Genomic DNA, 20,737 nt, shown 5'->3' with positions numbered 1-20,737 from the left:
TGTAAGTCTTTCTACTCATCCATTTGTTTCGAGTGTGCTCATAATTACTCATTAAATCATTTTCATCAGGCTTGCTTGCTTTAAAGTGTTTATCAGACAATCCTAATACCTCTGTCATTTCATTACCAGTGTATATTGGCTGTCTGTTTTCATTCAGTATGAGATTTTCCTAGTTCTTGGTATGATGAATGATTTTCAATTGAAACTTGGACTTTTGGGTATTATGTTATCAGAGTTTTGATTTTATTGAAACCTTCTGTTTTAACTTCCTTTTTTTGAGTCTGTTTCTGCAGGGGAAGGGGAGTGCTGCCATCTCATTGTAGCCAGGTGTGTGCAGAAATCCCAGTTTCTCACCTGATGGACCTCTGTTGACACCCTGAGTGGAGGAGCTGCTAAGGTAGGAGAGGGAGTTCCAGCAGCCCACTCCTCCTCCACTGCTACCTCCCTGGCTGGGTGGGTAGGAGTGCTTCATTACTGCTTTCCATGAGGCCTCCAGTGACACCACAGGACACAGGCGGCTTGTTACTGCTGAGTGGTGATGAAAGTCCTGACTCTCCACTAGGACTCCTCTGACACCAGCCTAGCAGACAGAGGAAGAGGCGCCTCATGACCACCTAATGAAGTCTAGGCTCCAAATGTGGTTTCTACTGACAGGGAGGTAAACATATTGTCACCTGGCAGGGATGATGATGACAGCTCCAGCTTCCTTCTCTAACATCTGTCATTGAAATTGTTTTTCCCCCCTAGGTAAGATGTCATCTTTCTCTGTTGCTTTTGAGATATTTTCTCTGCCTTTAGTTTCCAGCATTTTAGTCATTGTGTGTCTCATGATAAAGAAAATGCTGGAACCTAAAGAACCCCCGGGCAAGGTGGGGGTTTAGGGTATGTCATTATACCTGTGCAAGTGTGAAACCCAAAGCCCCTCACTGGGATTTTGCTGGCTTTTATGTTGATGCAGCTACAGCTTTTTTTCCATGGTGCTTGACCTGAAGAATAGGATGATCATATATAAGTGTCTTGTCTTGCTAGACTGCCCCTTTGCTGATCCTTTGCCTAGAGAGAGCAGGATTGTATTGGGGGTTGTTGGATCTGTAGTCATTGGTATTTCTGGGTTGCCATCTCCTTTGACTCTACATCTAGGATGTATGGGGGGGCATGGAGGAATCCTGGGAACTCATCTCCTGGCTTTCTGTGGGTCTTGAGGAAGCCAGATGGCCTCCTATCTTTTCTTCGACTTTCAGTCTTTCTATGTTTGTTTTATATACAATGCCCAAGGTTTTTAGATGTAATGAGCAGGAAGAATAGGGCAACGTTCATCTATTCCGCCTTCGCAGTGTACGCCTTTGATATCCTTGTCTTACCTTATTGATTTGGGTAGGATAGTCATGTGAAATATCAGTGGTGAGTATGGTCTTCCTTGCTTAGTTCCCAGTCCTAGAGGAAAAGCATGCAGTCTTTCACCTTGAGGTAGGATGTTAACTGTGAATTTTTTGTACGTGGTCTTTATCAAGCTGACGAAGTCCTGTATTCCTATGTTTCTGATAGTTGTAAAACATTTTCTTTCTTCCCTTCTTTCTTTTCTTCTTTCTATTTTTCTTATTTCTTTTTTTGTTTGCTTTGTTTTTCTGAGACGGAGTCTTGCTCTGTCACCCAGGTTGGAGTGCAGTGGCGTGATCTCGGTTCACTGCAACTTACACCTCCTGGGTTCAAGCAATTCTCTGCTTCAGCCTCTGAGTAGCTGGTATAACAGGCGCCTGCCACCATGCCCAGCTAATTTTTGTATTGTTAGTAGAGACGGGGTTTCACCATGTTGGCTAGGCTGGTCTCAAACTGTTGATCCCAGGTGATCTGCCCACCTCGGCCTCCCAAAGTTCTGTGATCACAGGCGTGAGCCAAAGCGCCTGGCCTCCCTTCTTTATTTCCATCATGAATAGATGTTGAATTTGTCAAATTATTTTTCTTCATTGACTGATACTTTTTTTTGTGGTCTGGTTTTGGAGTTGGGGTAATCATACCTTCATAGAAATAGTTGAGAGGTGTTCCTTCATCTTCTGTTTTCTGGAAGAGATTGTATCCACCTAAAAAAAAAAAAAAGAATTATGTTAATTTTTCTTCAACCATTTGTTAGAATTCTCCAGTGAAACCATCTGGACCTGGAGCTTTCTTTTCTGGAAATTTTAAAATAAGGAATCCAATTATTTTCATAGTTACAGAGCTACTCAGATGACCTGTTTTTCTTTAGCTGATATTTATGACAGATTTGTCCAATTCATCTGGGTTGTCAAATATATGTGTGTACAGAATTTTAAATAGATTTTCCCTTATTATTATCCCTTTGATATCTGCAGAGTCTGTATGAGTGTAGTCTCTGTTTCGTCCTGATGTTCATAAGTTGTGACTTCTCATTTTCTTTGTCAAGTTTATTGATCTTTTCAAAGAGACAGCTTTATTTTCACTGGTTTCCCCTTTCGTTTTTTTCTGTTTTCAATGCCATTGATTTCTGCTGTTATCTTTATTATTTCCTTCCATTTGCTTTAGGATTTTTTTTTTTTTTTTTTTTTTAAGATTCAGTCTCATTCCTATGGTGAGGCTGGAGTGCAGTGGTGTGATCTCAGCTCACTGCAACCGCCACCTCCCGGGTTCAAGCGATTCTCCTTACTCAGCCTCCCGAATAGCTGGGATTACAGGCGGGTGCTACCACACCCAGCTAATTTTTTTGTAGAGACAGGGTTTTGCCTTGTTAGCCAGGCTGGTCTCGAACTCCTCACCTCAGGTGATCCACCCACCTTGGCCTCCCAAAGTGCTTGTATTACAGGCATGAGCCACCGAGCCCGGCCTGCTTTAGGTTTCTTTTGCTTGCCTTTTTCTTGTTTCTTGAGGGGGGAACTTAAGAAGAATGAATATTTGAGACGTCCCCTCTTTTCTTTTATCCCTTTTTAAAACTTTTGTATGTAATTATTGTAGGAAGTTAGGTTTGGGCCTGCAGACTATGGAAGGACAGAATATACTAGGCTGCTGCTTTAATAGCCGGTGACTGCTTGTGGCCCACCCTCTCTCCCCCACCTTAGCTGCCTTGTCCGAACCAAAGAGTTTAGTCTAGAATGAACATTTACTAGCCTGCAAAATAGTTCACTACATCTATTCTTATCAGCTTGCCTGACTGCCTAGGTGGTAAGTCAAATACTTGAAAAGCCCCTGAGCTGACCATGATTGCAATGCATTATGGAATGCAACAAAATGCAGGGAGACAACCCTAAAAACAAAACAAAACAAAACAAAAAAATCCTAAAAGTCCCAACCCATGATCCAATAGGCGACATCGGAATATTTTGACCCCATAGTACTCAGCCTATGAGGAACCGGGGCAGGCACTTGCACACTAGGGGATAAATTGTTTGTTGTAAGTGTACTGGGTGTGTCTGCCTCCCAGACACCCGATCTTGCAAGACTGTCATTAAAAGTCTCACTTCTGCTGTTTTCTGGGTCTCTGAGTCCATTCTTTGGGTTCGGACGGGTGAGTTTATTTCTCACAATTCTTTCCAGGCAGGCCTTGTGTAGTGGGTGGCTCATGCTTGTAATCCCAGCACTTTGGCAGGTTGAGGCTGGAGGATCATCTGAGGTCAGGAGTTTGAGACCAGCCTGGCTAACATGGTGAAACCCTGTCTCTACTAAAAATACAAAAATTAGCCGAGCATGGTGGCGCGGGCCTGTAGTCCCAGCTACTCGGGAGGCTGAGACAGGAGAATCACTTGAACCCAAGAGGCGGAGGTTGCAGTGAGCCGAGATTGCGCCACTGCACTCCAGCCTGGGTGGCAGTGCAAGACTCCGTTTCTTTTTTTTTTTCTTTTTTTTTTTTTTTGAGACGGAGTCTCGCTCTGTCGCCCAGGCTGGAGTGCAGTGGCTGGATCTCAGCTCACTGCAAGCTTCACCTCCCAGGTTTACGCCATTCTCCTGCCTCAGCCTGCCAAGTAGCTGGGACTGCAGGCGCCCTTCACCTCGCCCGGCTGGTTTTTTGTATTTTTTTTAGTAGAGACGGGGTTTCACCGTGTTAGCCAGGATGGTCTCGATTTCCTGACCTCGTGATTCGCCCGTCTCGGCCTCCCAAAGTGCTGGGATTACAGGCTTGAGCCACCGCGCCCGGCCAAGACTCCGTTTCAAAATAATAATAATAATAATGATGATGATGATGATGATGGCATGACCTAAAGTTATGCAAACATTTGCCTTACATAAAATTTCAAGTTTTCAAAGTTGTTAGCTGGGTGGACGGCATGGCTTTACTTCCTATTTCTTGGTATTTCCTAATCTTGTTGAAAAAAAAAGTTTTTCTTTTTCTCAAAGGCTTATTTCAGTGGAAGCCCATCTGCAAAATGTTATAAATTTAAATTAGAAAATAACTACAAGTGCCATTGACACGTTGGTTGTTTTAGCAAGTGACCTAAGGCCACCTCTCGGATCAGCTGGGGGCTGCCTTCCAAGACTGCGCGTCTGCACCGCGTGCCGGGGCCTGGAAGTCACACTCGGGGGTAGAGCGGCAGCGCGAGGCCCGCAGTCCTAAGCGCGGGGTCGCCCCCGGCCCCCGAGGGGGTGTGTCTTCTGCCTCTTTAACCTGGCAGGGGCAGTTCAAGTGGCCGGGGAAATCAGTGATTTGCAGGGTCAAGGGCTGGTGCTTTGAAAGAGAGGCGATTTCCCGGAGAGAGGGATTTCCTGGTCTCCGCTGCACTGGGTGCATCCCCTCGATTACTCCTTTTCTTGGCCCGCGCGAATGCGTTGTGCGGTAGAGGCGGCAGAGTACCTTTAAGGCCCTCCTGCATCTGCGCCTGCGCCCTGGGCTCTCCTGCGCGCAGAGCAGGACCGTGAGGAGACAGCGGGCTGCAGGCTAGGGGCTGGGCGGCGGTTGAGACAGCGGCTGTATTCGGGGGTAGGTGACCATCGCGAGGCTGCCTGAGCTTCTGAGTGAGCTCGGAGCTTTGGGGAACGCGGGAGGGGCGACCTGCGGCGCCAGGAGCGGGCAGAGGCGCGGCGGCGCGTCTGCAGTCTGGATGGGAAGTTACGGTTTACAGCGAAGTCCACCCAGCGTTTCCGAGGTGAGGGCGCCGCGCCTGGCCGGGCGGGCGGTGAGTCTGGGACCACGGGTGCACAGCTGGGTCGAGCTGCGGCTGTGGCAAGTTTTGCTGCGAGCGGCGGCGGGGGCGCGGCGGGGGGGATGGGGAGGCGTGTGCTCCGGCGCCGCCGGGACCTAAGTTCCCTGCGCTCAATTCCTAGCTTGCTGCTGCCGCCCGCAGCCCACCTCTCGTGGGCGCTGGGGCAGAAACTCGCTAGTGGGTGTTCTGTGGCATCCGAGAGGCGGAGCAGCTTCGGGGGCATGTACTCGTATATCCTGTGGAGGACACTGACCCCGCACCCCACCCTTGAGGCCAGAAATCGGTTCCCTCTGGGGACCTGAGAGGCGAAAGCACTCGCGTCCCTGACTTGCAAAGTTGGAGTCTTTATTGGCCTCCGGGATTCTGCTCCTGGCGGTGTCTCCAGGCTGGTGATGGGCAAGCCAGGTGTGCCAGGTCCAGGATGCACGTGAGGAGCGTTTGTAGTCATCACTGAATCACCTCATGACTAGCGGGACAAGCCTCAAATTAACCGCAGGGTTTCCGGTAGGTTGGATTGTGGAGTTGGTGTTTGCACTCCAAAGAGTTGCTATGATTTCCTTGTGTCTGTCTGTCTGTCTTTCTGGCTTCTTAGATCATCTCATTTGGCGTCCTTTCACCGAAGAGTTAAGCAAGACGTTTGGCGTGGTTTCCTCGCTTTCCTCCTATCTTTTGCTGCTAGAGCTGCTTTCGATAAGAAGTCTTTTCTTGCAGTGGTATCTTTTCTTTGGGTTCCAGTGTTGTTCATCCTTTCTTTGCCGAAAGAATGAATCCCAGTGCTTCAGGAAGTTAAAGAAAAGTGATCTGCTGGTAGTGTTTTGCCTTTGTTCTGAGCTGATATGCGTTAGTTTTCTTTCTGTTTTAAAATTTTATTAGTAAAATTTCACCAGTGAACCAGAAGCTCTTTTTTTCTATTCTGAAATGCTAGTTTTAAGATTTCTGAGAACTTTGTGTCAAAGAAATCTTTGAAAAGTTACTGCAGTATACATTCAGCTCTTTTCTGTATTTTTAGTAGAGATGGGGTTTTGCCACATTGCATAGGTTGGTCTGGAATTCCTGGGCTCAAGTGATACACCTGCCTTGGCCTCCCAAAGTGCTGGGATTACAGGCATGAGCCACTGCACCAGCCTGAGATTCTTAATTTTAATGAAATTATACTTTATCAATCTTTTCCTTTATGGTTACTGCTTTTTGTGTCCTGCTTAAGACGTCAATGCCTAACTTAAGAGTATGAATACATTTTTCTGTGTTAACCTTATAGCAATTTTATTTTAGTTTTTGTATTTTTTTTTTTTTTTTCATACAGGGCCTCACTCTGTTGCCCAGGCTAGAGTGCCGTGGCAGGATCTCAGCTCACTGCAACCTCCACCTCCTGGCTCAAGCGATCCTCCCACCTCAGCCTCCTGAGTAGCTGCGACTATAGGTGTGTGCCACCATGCCTGGCTAATTTTCATGTTTTTTGTAGAGATGGGGATTCAACATGTTTCCCAGGTTGGTCTCAAACTCTTGGGCTCAAGTAATCTGCCCGCTTCAGCCTCACAGAGTGCTGGGATTATAGGCGTGAGCCACCCCACCCGGCTATGATTCACTTTTTACTACATGGATGTGTCTGCTCGATCCAGCACCATTTATTGAAAAGACCATCCTTTTCCTTCTGTACCGTGTGGCACTTTTTTTCATAAATCGAATGGCTGTATGGTCATCTGATTTATGAAATTAGTGTGGGTCTATTTCTGTTTCTGGACCAACCTGGGCAACATAGTGAGATCCCATCTCTACAAAAAGTAAAAATAATAAATGAGTAAAATTAAAAAAATAAGTGTGTAGAGCAGATGGAGTCATAGGTGATAACTTACAAATGATTGTCAGTTTCTTGGCTACATACGGGAGTTGGTAATTAAGATGTGTTGGGCGTTCAGGCAAAATGTATTAAGTGAATTATATGGTGTTCAGAATGATTGCTAGATATTCATTGTGACTTGAATTAGATGTTATTTGAGCCCCCACAGAGCTACAGTTTTGAGTCTTTTATTTATTTGTCTTTTTAAAATTTTTACAATCTTCCTGTCAAGGCAATAACTTTTTTATACTTAATTGTTCTTAGGTATTTAATTACCAGGAAAACTATGGATCGTACCCAAATAAGTGTTAAGCCATTTAAAGGGCTGACGTGATGTGATGTGAACAATAGTATTCTACATAAGAGTTTTTGGACTACATCGAATAATTTTTTTTTTTCTTGAGATGGTGTCTCGCTCTGTCGCCCAGGCCGGAGTGCAGTGGTATGATCATGGCTCTCTGCAGCCTAGACCTCTCAGGCTCAAGCAGTCCTCCCACCTCAGCCTCCTTAGTAGCTGGGTCTACAGGCATGCACCACCGTGCCCGGCTAATTTTCTATTTTTTGCAGACAGGGTTTTCCTGTAGCGCCCAGACTGGTTTCAAACTCCTGGGCTCAAATGATCCTCCACCTTCGCATCCCAAAGTGTTGGGATTACAGGCCTGAGCCATCACCCCTGGCCATTTTAGTTTTAATAATTTTTATATTTTTTTATTTTAAAAGATTTACTAAAATCTCTTACAGCTATTATTTATGAATATAGTATTCATTGCTGTTTTGATTTTATATGTGTTTAATCTCATTTTCAATATAAGCTCCTGGAAATTAGAGATTTTGTCTCTTTTATTCACTACTGTATTCTCAGTACTTGACCTTGCCTAGCATGAAACAGATATTAAATAAATATTTGTTAAATGAATGAATGAATGAACATACTAATACCATATTCAACAATCTCCAAGTATCCCAGTTTTCACCATCTACCAAATAAAATAGCTGGTATAGAGCAGAGTCACAGTCAACCTGCCATAAAAAGAAATGTCAATGAAAAATAAACCTTTGTATGTGTAGCTGCTGAGATTTTGGGACTTTTGTTACTGTAGCATAACCTAGCGACAGCTCAGTGAGACAGTGTATAGAATATATGTGTACAGATAGACCAAATAGACCAGTAGATGAGATTCCAAAGATAGTTCAATAAGCATTAACTAACTACACCCACACACTCTTAATTCCCTAACAGAAAGCATCAAATTCTTGTTCGCTAAGATCTGCCTCAAATATTAGTTACTTTTTGAAGTCTTCCCTGGCTACTCAAGTATTTTAGTCAGGACTCTATTTTTTCCCCCCCGAGGCTGGAGTGCAGTGGTGCCATCATAGTTCTCTAACCTCTAATTCAAGGCTCAAGGAATCCTCCTGCCTCAGCCTCCCGAGGAGCTGAGACTACAAGTGTGTGCCACCATGCTCAGCTAATTTTTCATTTTTTATTTTCAGAGATGGGGTCTTACTATGTTGCCCAGGCTGGTCAGGACTGTATGATTACATATGACAGAAACCCAACCAAGTCTAGTTCCCCACCGCCTTTCAACTTGCTCCTCCCTGGGTCTTCCCAGTCTCCGTAAAGAGCAGCTCCATCCTTCAAGTTTCCCAAGCCCCAAATCTCAATGTTAACCTTGATTTCTCTCTTTTATCTCATAGGCAATCTGAAGGCAAATGCTGTTTAGATGCAGGCGAAGGTTCCTGGTGACCCAGGCTCTCACCAGCAGATTGTCCCTTACCGTCCTCCTGAGGTTGTCTGGAGCTTCAGTGCTGTGTGCTCTTGGCCTCCACGCTGGGGTACCACCGACTCCCACTGTCCAGGGCTTCCGGTGGACTCTCCGAGGCACTGATGCAGAAACTTCCCCATTCGGTGCACCAAGAGCAGCCTCACACGATGTGGGCCGACAGGAAGAGCTGCCAGATCCAACAGGTAAAAGTCCTGAGGCATTGCCAGCTGGATGGGGTCAGAGTCCTCTTTCTATTATGACTCAGATGTGAAGGGAAGATGCCAAGGGCCCTAAACATCGCAGGGCCTTGCCTGGCATGAAACAGATATTAAATAAATAGTTGTTAAATGAACGAACAAATATTCACAGCGTGTGCCGCCCACAACCTGCAGTGCCGTGGTCAGGTGGAAGTGATTTTACCTCGGGAGAGGACAGTGTTCTCTCCAGGACTTTTCCTTAGTAGCTAGATCTGCATCCCTCTCCTCTCTCTTGCCCTCTCACCCCCCATTCTCTGCCCCCATTTCTCTCTCTGTTTCCACCCTGCCATCCCCTTTCACCTGCCTTCTCCCCTTCAGCTCTCATGGCTCACCCCCTCCCTGTCCACCCGCATCCCCCAGGCTAAGGCCCCTGCACTGTCCTGGGTGGGGAGATGTGTCTGGTTTTAGGCACTGCCCTCTAGATGTGTCCAGGATGGGGAAACATGGCTCAGTTGCCAGTATAATAGGTTAAAAGAGTGGCCACTTTTGAAGGCCTTTCCCGTCTCCCATTCCAAGATCCTGTAGTACTTAGAATTTATGGGCCACAGTGGAATTCTTGGTTCCCAGGACCGTGTGGTGGACGCCTTCTTTCACTGAGCATTTATGGAGTGACTATTAGGTACCAGGCCTTGCTTAGGGCTAGAGGCCCCATAATGAGTAAATCTCTGGTCACTACCCCACGGAACCCACCACTGCAGGCATTGAGGGGGGAGAAAGAAAGGGGCATGGCCTGTTTGTTTCCTTCTCACGTGGCCGCCCACCAGGTCCTGGGACAGTAGGAGCCAGTGCAGGGAGAGAAATCCAGTGAGAATGGCAAATGGACGACGTCAGACCCAGGGGCTGAGGCCCCCACCTGCAGCCGGGCAGCTTCTGGAGTGGACAGGGAGCAGCAGGGAAGGTCTGGCCTGGTGTTCTGGGGTCCACTGTCTCATTTCATTCTTGTGGGCACCAGAACTTATCCAAAGACAAGACTCAGTGTTTCTGGCAACAGTGGGCCAGAGACAGAATGTGTTTCAGAGGAGGAGGAAGGGGCTGTACCCCATGGAAACAGTACATGGTTTTACAGTAGTGTGTCTTTCTCTAATAACTAGTTAGCATGCTCCTGTTAATGGAAAATGTTGATGGTGTAAGTTCCCCGGATGTTCTCATCTTCATGTAACTTTGTTCATTTCCTTCCTTCTTTCCTTCCTTCCTTCCTTCCTTCCCTCCTTCCTTCCCTCCCTCCCTCCCTCTTTCTCTCTCTCTTTATTCTTTCCCTCCCTCCTTCCCTCCCGTCCTCCTTCCCTTCCTTTCTTCCTCCTTTCCTTGCTCTTTGCCTTCCTCCCTCCCTCCCTTCCTTTCTCCCTTCCTTCCTCCCTCCCTCCCTTCCTTTCTTCCTCCTTTCTTCCCTCCCTGCCTTCCTCCCTCCCTCCCTTCCTTCCTCCCTTCCTCCCTTGCTCCCTGCCTCCTTCCCTTCCTTCCTCCCTTCCTCCCTTGATCCCTGCCTCCTTCCCTCCCTCCCTTCCTTCCTCCCTTCCTCCCTTGCTCCCTGCCTCCTTCCCTTCCTTCCTCCCTTCCTCCCTTCCTCCCTGCCTCCTTCCCTCCCTCCCTTCCTTCCTCCTTCCCTCCCTCCCTCCCTTCCTTCCTCCTTCCCTCCCTCCCTCCCTTCTTTCCTTTCTTCCTTTCTTTTCTTTTTCTTTCTTTCTCTCTCATGCTCTCTCATTTTGTTTCCTTTTCATTCTACTTTTTTGACCAGACCACACTGTCCTGAAACCTACATTATTTGCCAAAATCTCTGGAGCTGCTTCTGTCTTGCAGGTCCTGTAGCCCTTAGCTCCTCCCAGCCTCCTCCTCCTTTGATTTGTGGGTGCCACTAGGGCAGCTGCTGAGTCTCAGTGGTTCCTAGTCTTCACCAAGTTCTGCCCACCCAGCTGGTTTGTACCTGTCCTTACCAGAAGCCTGCACTGTCTAGATCTCTGAGGCTGCTTCTACCTAACTGATCTGCTGTCTGTGTTCTGAGGGTACCCCAAGGTTAGAGGTAAATGGCACAGGCGTTGAAATCTCCCAACTGCTCTGACTCCAGGTGGGTGAACTTCAGTGCGAAGTACTAACCACACAATAGCAGGATGCCACCAAAACCTTGATATGGGGCTGCTGCATCCTCATTTAAAAAAATTAATAGACTTTATTTTTTAGAACAGTTCTAGGTTTACAGAAAAATGGAGTGGATAGTACAGAGAGTTCTCCTAGGCTCCCCTGTCCTCCAGCACACAATTTCCCCTGTTAGTATGTTGTATTAGTGTGGTCCATTTGTTATAATTGATGAACCACTATTGATATATCATTATCACCTAAAGTCCATAGTTTACATTAGAGTTCATTGTTTGAGTTTCACAGATTATGGGTTTTGGCAATTACATAATGTCCTAAATTCCCCAATAGAGCATCATGCAAAATAGTTTCACTGCTGAAAATTCCCTGTGCTTCACCATTTCTTGCCTCCTCCTCTCCTCCACCCCTGACAACCACTCATTATTTTACTGCTTCTATCTTTTTGACTTTCCAAGAATGTCCTAGAGTTGGAATCGTACAATATGTAGGTTTCCAGACTGGCTTCTTTCTAGCATTATGAACTTAAAGTTCCTCCATGTGTTTTCATGGCTTGATAGCTTGTTTTTTAAAATCACTGAATCAGATTTCATTGTATGGCTACAACAGTTTGTTTATTCATTCACTTGGTGAAAGGCATCTTGGGTACTTCCAAGTTTTGACAATGATGATAAAATTGCTGTAAGTACTTATGTGCAGGATTTTGAGTGAACTTAAGTTTTCCAGAGTGACTGTACCCCTTTGATTTCCGCTAACTGTGGAGAATTCTGCTTGCTCCTCATCTTTGACAGCATTTGGTGTGTTCACCTTTTTATATTTTAGCCATTCTAATAGGTTTACAGTGATATCTCATTGTTGTTTTAATGTGCAATTCCCTCATGACAAATGATTTTGAGCATCTTTTTCATATGCTTATTTGCCATTTGTGTATCTTATTAATGAGGTGTTCAGATCTTTCACCTATTTTTTTTTTTTTTTTTGCTTTGTGGTGTCCTCAGAATTCTTCATATATTTTGTACAGTAGTTTTTCCATCAGATTATTTTATAAATATTTTCTGCCACTATGTGACTTGCTTTTTCCATTCTCTCAACAGTGTCTTTCACAGAGGAGAAGTTTTTAATTTTAATGAGGCTCAACTTAATTTTTTTTCTTTAGTAGATTGTGCTTTTGGTTTTGTATCTAAGAAGCCATCATCGAACCCAAGATCCCTGAGATTTTCTCCTGTGTTATCTCCAAGGATTCTTATGGTTTTGCACCTTACGTTTACGTGTAAGATTTATTTCATAAAGGGTATAACATGCATACCTGGATTTATTTATTTTTTTGCATGTGGTTGTCCAGCTGTTCTAGCACCACTAGTTGGAAAGGCTATCTTTGCTGTTTTAAATTGTCTCTAAACCTCCATGGAAGATCAGTGGACTGTATGTAGGCCTGCTTCTGGGCTCTGTATTCTTTTCCATGCATCTATTTGTGTGTGTTTTCTCTTTTCACCAACTTCACACTGTTTTGGTTACTGTAGCTTAATGTAAGTCCTGAAGTTGGTAGTGCCAAACCTCAGGGGACTTTTCTGAACTTCGTCATGAGAACGTGGTTGAGATCATTGTAGTAAAACTTGGAAATGTGTGAGATTCCCCCTTAGACTGGTCTTGAAGGAGTTTTTAGTGCTCTATCCAGGCTACCCTCAGCTTCTAGTAATCTGTCAATACTACTAAAGTGCTCCTCCCACTTGCTGTCCCCAGTAGCTTCTCTTCCCTGTGAGCTGTGACTCCTTGTGTGCTAGCCTGTCTTTCTCATTTTTAGGGTGGCAGTTTTCCCTGTGACCTCAATTCTCTGGTCCATCCTAGAAGGGTTGACTTTCAGTTCGTTCAGCTTTTTTCTAGCTGTGAGGACAAGTGATGACTGCCTAGCTCTTTCCATGTTGAAATAGAAACCCAAAAGTTCGTTTAAATAATTACTTGTTATAAAAGTCACCCATTGTCAATGTACAACTCAATGATTTAAGTTGATTTATAGAATTGTGCAGCCATCAGCAGAGTTCAACTTTAGCACATTTTGTCACTTCCCCATGTTCCCTTGAACTTCTTTTTTTTTTTTTTTTTTTTGTTGTTGAGACAGAGTCTCGCTTTGTCGCCCAGACTGGAGTGCAGTGGCCGGATCTCAGCTCACTGCAAGCTCCGCCTCCCGGGTTCACGCCATTCTCCTGCCTCAGCCTCCCGAGTAGCTGGGACTACAGACGCCCGCCACCTCGCCCGGCTAGGTTTTTGTATTTTTTAGTAGAGACGGGGTTTCACCGTGTTAGCCAGGATGGTCTCGATCTCCTGACCTCGTGATCCGCCCGTCTCGGCCTCCCAAAGTGCTGGGATTACAGGCTTGAGCCACCGCGCCCGGCCCTCCCTTGAACTTCTTTGTAATCATTTCCTAATCCCTGGTCCCCATGACTGAGTCTGAGTAAAATAAATGTCTGGAAAGCAGACTTCATTATATTTACATTTTCAAGTGTTTGGGACTTTATATGGTGGACTATTGTGTTCGTTTTGTGACAAGTAGAGAAGAGGTTGCATTCTAGGGATGGTTTTTTGGGGAACATAATAGTAGTCCTGTTTATGGCTCTCCTTGAATTGGTTCATCTGTGCTGGTGACTGGTATTTGCTACCAAACGTTGTCTGGTGAGCACTAGAAAAGGCATTTTTTAAAATCTGCTATTAAAATCGAGATGATACATTTTCACATAATAATATGTGGAGTTAAGTAGTGAACCATCTTTATTTTATTTGATTTTATCTCATTTTTTTGAGATAGAGTTATTGCTCTATTCCTCTGGCTCAAATGCAATGGCGCGATCTCAGCTCACTCCAACCTCTATCTCCTGGGTTCAAGTGATTCTCCTGCCTCAGTCTCCTGAACAGCTGGGATTACAGGTGCCTGCCACCACGCCCGGCTAATTTTTGTATTTTTAGTAGAGACAGGGTTTCTCCATGTTGGTCAGGTTGGTCTCTAACTCCTGACCTCAAGTGATCCAACTGCCTTGGCCTCCCAAAGTGCTAGGATTACAGACATGAGCCACGGCCTGACCTGAACCATTTTTATTCTTTCGGAAATGTGATTGATAACAGTAAAGCTACACTCCTCACGTGCCTGAAAACCCCTCATTGTCTTCTTCACATGGCAAGGGCTCTGGAACAGCCACATAAAGGTGAGGGCAAGATTTTTACTGTAGTTCTTTCGTTGATTGATTAATTGATTGATTTTTTCTCTTAGAGGGATTAGCATCCATGTGTTTGAAATTGAAATTCAAGAGGAGAGACAGGCACCTGTACTAGTTTTCTCTTGCTGCCTATTATCACATTACCACAAACCAGTGGTTTGAAACCACGGAAGTCTGGAATGAAGTGGCTGGGTTCTCTGATCAGAGACATGTGAGGCTAAAATCCAGGATTGGGCTGGCTGTGTTATGTTTCTAGAGTTCAAGCTGTTTTTCCAAGTTCACTACAGATATTGAAAGAGTTCCTATTCTTGTTTGTGGGGTACTGAGGGCTCTTTGTCTATGCTGGCTGTCAGCCCGGAGACACTCTGACTCCAGAGGCCACCTGCTTTCCTCCTTACCTGTCTGTTCCATCTTTCAAACAATAACAACTCATGGAGGCCTTCTCAAGCTCCTACCTTCTCTGACTTCATCTTCTCCAACCAGCCACACAAAGCTCTGTCATGTATGGAGTGATGCGATTAGATCCAGTTCATGCAGGCAACCTTACCATCTTAAAGTCATATAACTGACATATAGCAACATAATCACAGGAATGGTGTCTCATCATCTCAACAGGCTTTAGAGACAAGAGTGTGGCATGTTTGGGGACCATTTCAGAAATTCCATCTACCACAGTAGGACATCACATTCCCCCATCCGCAAAATGCATTCACCCTCTCCTCTAACGTTTCCAAATTTCATGTCATTAAAGCATTAGTTCAACATGAAAAATGTCATGTAGACCATGTCAGATCAAAAGTTTAAAATCCCATCTAAAACATCCACACCTGGTGTGGATGAGGCTTCTGAGGGTGTCCATTAAGTACAGATCCTTGCCATAATTCTCTTACCTCCTTCGAGCTGTGAAACTGAACAGTTTATCTGCCCCTAATGTGAAATGACGGGACAGACATAGAATAACAACTACAGGGATTCTCGTTCAAAACGAGGGAACATGGAGGCGATAAAGAAGTCACTGACCCAAAATAGTTTGGAATTGGAGCTGGGAAAAATCCAGCAGGAGTTTCTTTATTAGGATCCACCCTGGGACTGACCCTCTGTCCTGTGGGTCTTTGCCTCTGGGCTCTCTGCTCTGCATTTCTTGAAACCATTATTATTTATCATTTTTCTCACACTCTTTTGCATATGGCTCCTATTGCACTCAAAATGTTTTTGAGATTCATCCATGTTATTTTGTGTGTCAACAGTTTGTTCCTTTAGACATTCCATAGAATGAATGTATCACAGTTTATTGATCCATTCTTGTATTGACAGATACTTGAATGTTTCCAGTTTTTCCTATTATGAATAAAACTGCTATGAACATTCTTGTATAAATCATTTTCTGGACATATGTTTGAATTTCTCTTGGATAATGCTTAGGAGTTACTGAGTCATAGAATAGGTAGTTGTTTAGTTCTGTAAGAAGATGCCAGACATTTTTTCCCAAAGTGTGTATACTATTGTACATTCCAACCATTAATGTCTGAAGGTGAGAAAGCTTTTGCTACTTCCAAAGAGGCCTCTCTATATACATGTAATTTTTTCTAACTGGAGACAGGCTGATGACTTCAGGGATATGAGCACGGGATACAGGACACCTGTCATCACCACCACCATGAAGTTGGGATTCAGGAAGGAGGTTAATCATATAAGAAATCCTGTGACCAGCATGAGCTCCTGTCAGACCACACAAGGCACTTGAGTGAACAGGGCACAGGGGGCCCTGGGGTCATGGTAAGAAATTGTCTCATTGGTAAAACCTTTTCCTTTGGGGCGGTAAATGAATTATTTGTTCCTTCTTGGTAGCCCTTGAAGATAAGGATGGTCAAACAAAATAATATCATACCTGGAGAAATTCAGATCTTGCTAAGATTTACTGGTTGGGAATCCAATGTTAATGCCAAGAAGCAGCCACCAGTTGGGATCAAATGTGAGCCTATGGATCAAGGTGCGTACTCAGACACAGAGAGCTTTCTGAAAGATGCTACCAGTAGTTTTTCCAGGGCAGAGATGGGTCTTTTATTTTTCTCTCTAATCTAGCCCATATGATTAGCTGAGAAGGTTTCTTCATATCACTTTAAATGATGATGTCCCTTGTTCAACAGTTTTCTAAGCATTCTTTAGATAAGAATTTTATGGGTATTCTTTATTGCATTAGGCTTAAATTTAATGCATCTTAAGGTTTTATTGCAAAGTCTTGCCTTGTTTCCTTTTTAAGATGATACAATTTATAACATGCAAGTTTGCTGTCTGTCGCTTCCCTTTATGTACATAGAAAATGAGCAAACATGTGGCCATGAAACAGATGGTCATAGAATTGGTTCAGAGGTTGTGAGTACAGTAACCCAAGAGTGTCTTATCTGAAATACCACCAGGAATGCCTGGACACAGTAGACAAAGGTGGTTCAACCGGATGCCTTAGGACACATGCTTCCAAAAACAAAGTAGCTGAAGAGAAACCAGAATAACAGAATATCAGAGCCAGAGGAACATTTGGAGGTAATTCAGTACCTCCTTCTTTTCAACCTACAGGGGAGATAGTGGAACAGAAGCAGGGATGGGCCTGCCTGCTGTGCCCACAATTCATTGGAGATTGTTGTGGTGAAGAATTTCATTTATGATGAAGGAGAAATAAACCCCTGTCAGCTTAAATTCGGGCAGGTTTATTGAAAAGCTGAAGCAGCATCTTGCAGAAGCAAAGCATGGCTGAGGCTTGTGGGCTCTGTCTGGGAAAATGAGTGGCCGACAGTGGCTGATGCTGCCCCTGACTCTGGGGCCGTGTGGTCTGTTGTTTCCTGAGAGCATCTCTTCTCTTCTCTTGCATCTTCCCTCAGCCTGGCAGTCTCTGTATACTCTTCAACACATAATTGAGCAAAGCTGTGCCAGCCCCAGTGCCACCCAGCACTTTAGGTCAAATTAGAAAGGCGTGAAATAAACTGGCCCATTATAATACAGCTGTTGGAACAACAGTTGAAAGTAACAGTATCTTGACTCCTGGTTGAGTGCTTTATGCTGAACTTCCTCTTCTGAATACGAGCACAGACTTTGGGATATTAGTGTCACCTAGCATTATTAGCTAGTATTCTCCTTTTGTTTCCCCATAACATCCCCTCCTCCTCCCCACAGATCCACTGTCCACTCATTTCCATCCTGTCTTATGCTCTAGAAGGGACTCGGGGCTTGTCCCTTCTAGAATGCATCCCTGGCTCCCCTGCGTGTACACTTCTAGTTAGGTTTAGCAATGGGGGGCTAGAAGTGAGAGGAAGGTGAGGTCCGTATTTCTTCCTTCTCCCTCCCTGCTCCGGCACTGAGTATCTGGCAATAGCTACATCTGTCTATTACTTCAGTGGCCACTCTTCCACAGCCCCAATTCTCAGTGGGTCCCATAGCATTATTTATCTTTGCTCCTTTAGCTCCCACCAAGGAAGATCCAGAGATATTCTCCTCACCAAGGCATTAAGAAATGCATGGGTGAGGGAAACAGGAGCGTGCATGTAAAGGTCCTGTGGCGCCTCTCCTCTGCAGGCCGGAGGTCATGGCGGGAGATGCTACATGGATTTGCCCTCCCTGCTGTCAGAACAACAGGGTTCTGGAAGAGTAGAGGACAGGCTGTGGGACTCAGCCCTCTAGAGACAAGGCAGGAGGGATTTCCTTGAGAGGCAGGGACATGTGGTGGTTACTAATCATTGTGAGGTGTCTGGGTGTGTAATGGATGGGAAATCTACTAAGAAATCAACTTATGTGATAATTAGAAAAGCTCTTGTTCTGAGGACAGAGACCTGATGGAGTCACCATAGTGGGAATTTATGACCTGGCATCCAGTTCAGATACCTGGAGCTTCTTGACTGGGGGGAGATGGGATCCCTTGGGGAACAGTGAAGCCTTCAATGCTGCCACAAGTGTATGCTGTAAATCTTCCTCCAGGCCTTCCCCAGAAGGACCTGAAGCCACTTATGTGGGTGACTGAGGAAAGGGAAATACCCAGAGCTTCAGTGACTTGTTGGATGCTGGCTCTGAAGAATGCTAGCCTAAGGGCACGTGTGGGGCCATGAAAATGCACTACTTGCATCTCCAGCTGCAGGAGGCCTAACGAATCAACAGCCCCAGCTGCTACACTCTGAATTGAGGACTTGATGACATTTCCCCCGGATCTGTACTAGCCCATGAGGAGGAAACCCTCATATCAAGTCCTCCCAACAGAACACCCATGATGACTCATGAGGATGTCGAAGCTGTTTTCCTGTGGTGACTGTGACTTACTTTCTTCAAAGTCTGTTTTGTTTGTGCACATTCAGTGATTTATATAAAATAAGAGAATAAATGCCTAGACCCCCATGAGTCTATCTTTTACTAATAAACTCTAGTTCTGAGGACAGAAGCTTGATGGAGTCAGTAGAGTGGGAATTTATAACCTGGCTTCCAGTTCAGACACCTGGAGCTTCTTGACTGAGAGGAGATCGGGTCCCTTTCGGGAAGAAAGAAGCCTTTAATGTTGTCACAAGTGTATCCTGTAAATCTTCCTCTAGGCCTTCCCAGAGGGACCTGATATATGACTGATGATACGGTGACCCCAAATTCAGGGTGTTCTTATCTACTCTCAAGAATGCAATATCTTATTCCTCTGGATTCAACCTAGTGCCAATATTTGTGTATAGCTATGCACCTTAATAGACCATAGCTAATTAGCTGAAGAATGATAGACCCAATTCAGCCTTACAGGCATCAACCATATCAGCATACAGGCATCCCTCTCCCACCATTTCATTCTTGTCCCCACTCCAAAGTCTTCTCCATTTTATTTGTATTAATTTTCTACTGCTGCATACTAAATTACTGCAAGCTTTAGAGGCTTAAAATAACAGCAGTTTACTTTCTTGCAGTGTCCACAGATCAGAAGTTCAGGCCTGGATTAGCTGGGTCTTCTCAGGGCCTCACAGGCCGAAATTAGACTGGGTTTCTTTCTGGGGGTTCTGGGGAAGAACTTCCTCTCAAGTTTCCTCATGTCGGCTGAATTCAGTTCCTTGTGACTGTAGGACTGAGATCTCTGTTTTCTTGCTGGCTGTCAGCCAGGGGCTTCTCACTCCTCCTAGAGGCCTCCCATGTTCCCACTGCATGCTTTCTCCAGCCAGCAGAGGAGAATCGCCCTGCATGGAAACCCTCCTGCACTTCACATCTCTCCAGGAAGACCCCAGTCCCTCCAAGGAACCCACCTTCATTAGGTCAAGCTCATAAAATAATCTCTCTATCTTAGATTTGACTGATTTGCAATCCTGATTACATCTGCTAACTTGTTTTTGCCATAAATTGTAACCCAGTCACAGGAGTGATATCTCATCTCTGGCTTTGTCTACACTCAGGAAGAAGTGATTATATAAGAGCAAAGATCACTGGGGGTCATCCTAGGATTCTGTCTACCATAATATTATAAAGACACAGTAATTAAAAGAGTATAACAGATTTCTGCTTCTGTCTGTTAGAATAAATCATATCAGACTAATCCTGCCTCCATAAACAACCATAAAATTATTTTCAGACAGTGGACAACAGATAGTACAACAGGAAACTTAAGGGGGAAGCCCCATGATTTCCTAGCTGTTTGGGGAGAATTTCTCAGCAGCTGCATAGTGGGCTAGAGTCCACTCAGAGCAGGGCAGCCCCACTGAGCTGAGAAGGCAGAGATCAGAGTTCAAGGCCACTGAAGAAATTGCAATCTGCAGGGCTGGGCACCAGTGAGGAGACAGCTGTTCAGAGGGGCAGCTCTCGATGTCCATGTGGGTTCCATGTGCATACTTACCAAGGACTGGACTGTACCTGCACAAGGAAAAGGCTAACAGATTTAATAGAGGGGTGGCTGCTATAAAATTGAGTTTGGACCAGAAATATTTGGCAGCAATAAGGTGTGTGGGGTGATGGCCCCTGAAATTAAAATGGTATATGTATGAGACGGAAAGGGGGGCAAAGCTGTGGGAAGCGGTGGAGGGGAAGGAACAAAGGAGGTCAGTACTGGGAACACTGAAGGTAGGAGGCCATTTCATAACACTGCTTGTTGATGAAACTGCCGTGGACACCTTCTTTGCCCATCAGCAGGTCTAGTGTCTTGGCAATCACCGTGACAATGACACTGAAGGTGGGGGCTCCACTGATGCTCTTCATATGAAGAGTCAATTCCCCATCCTGCAGCAGTGAGTCTGGGACCACAGTACATTTCTGGCCCCCCAGTGTCAGCCCATTCACAAAAAAAGCTCGAGCAGTCTTTGCCAACCAGGACACCAACGTCAGCTGGCATGATGTTGACAAAGGTTTTCCCTTGGATGGCGGCCCAGATGGAGGGCGAGTCCTTGTTGCCCACAATGGCTGCATCCTAACAGGTCCTGTCTGCCACGAGGCTGGAGACAGGCAT

The 20,737-nt window shown here is 45.2% G+C and overlaps 1 pseudogene; it reads right to left on the bottom strand.

Moving 5' to 3' along the window:
• Window positions 1-20,334: 20,334 nt before the first annotated feature.
• Window positions 20,335-20,737, bottom strand: LOC123571645 (profilin-1 pseudogene; annotated as a pseudogene).

This window comes from Macaca fascicularis, chromosome 1, assembly GCF_037993035.2.
Source record: "Macaca fascicularis isolate 582-1 chromosome 1, T2T-MFA8v1.1".
NCBI classification, from domain to species: domain Eukaryota; kingdom Metazoa; phylum Chordata; class Mammalia; order Primates; family Cercopithecidae; genus Macaca; species Macaca fascicularis.
The sequence above is the reverse complement of the archived record's forward strand: the minus strand, read 5'-3'. Positions and strand labels throughout refer to the sequence as shown.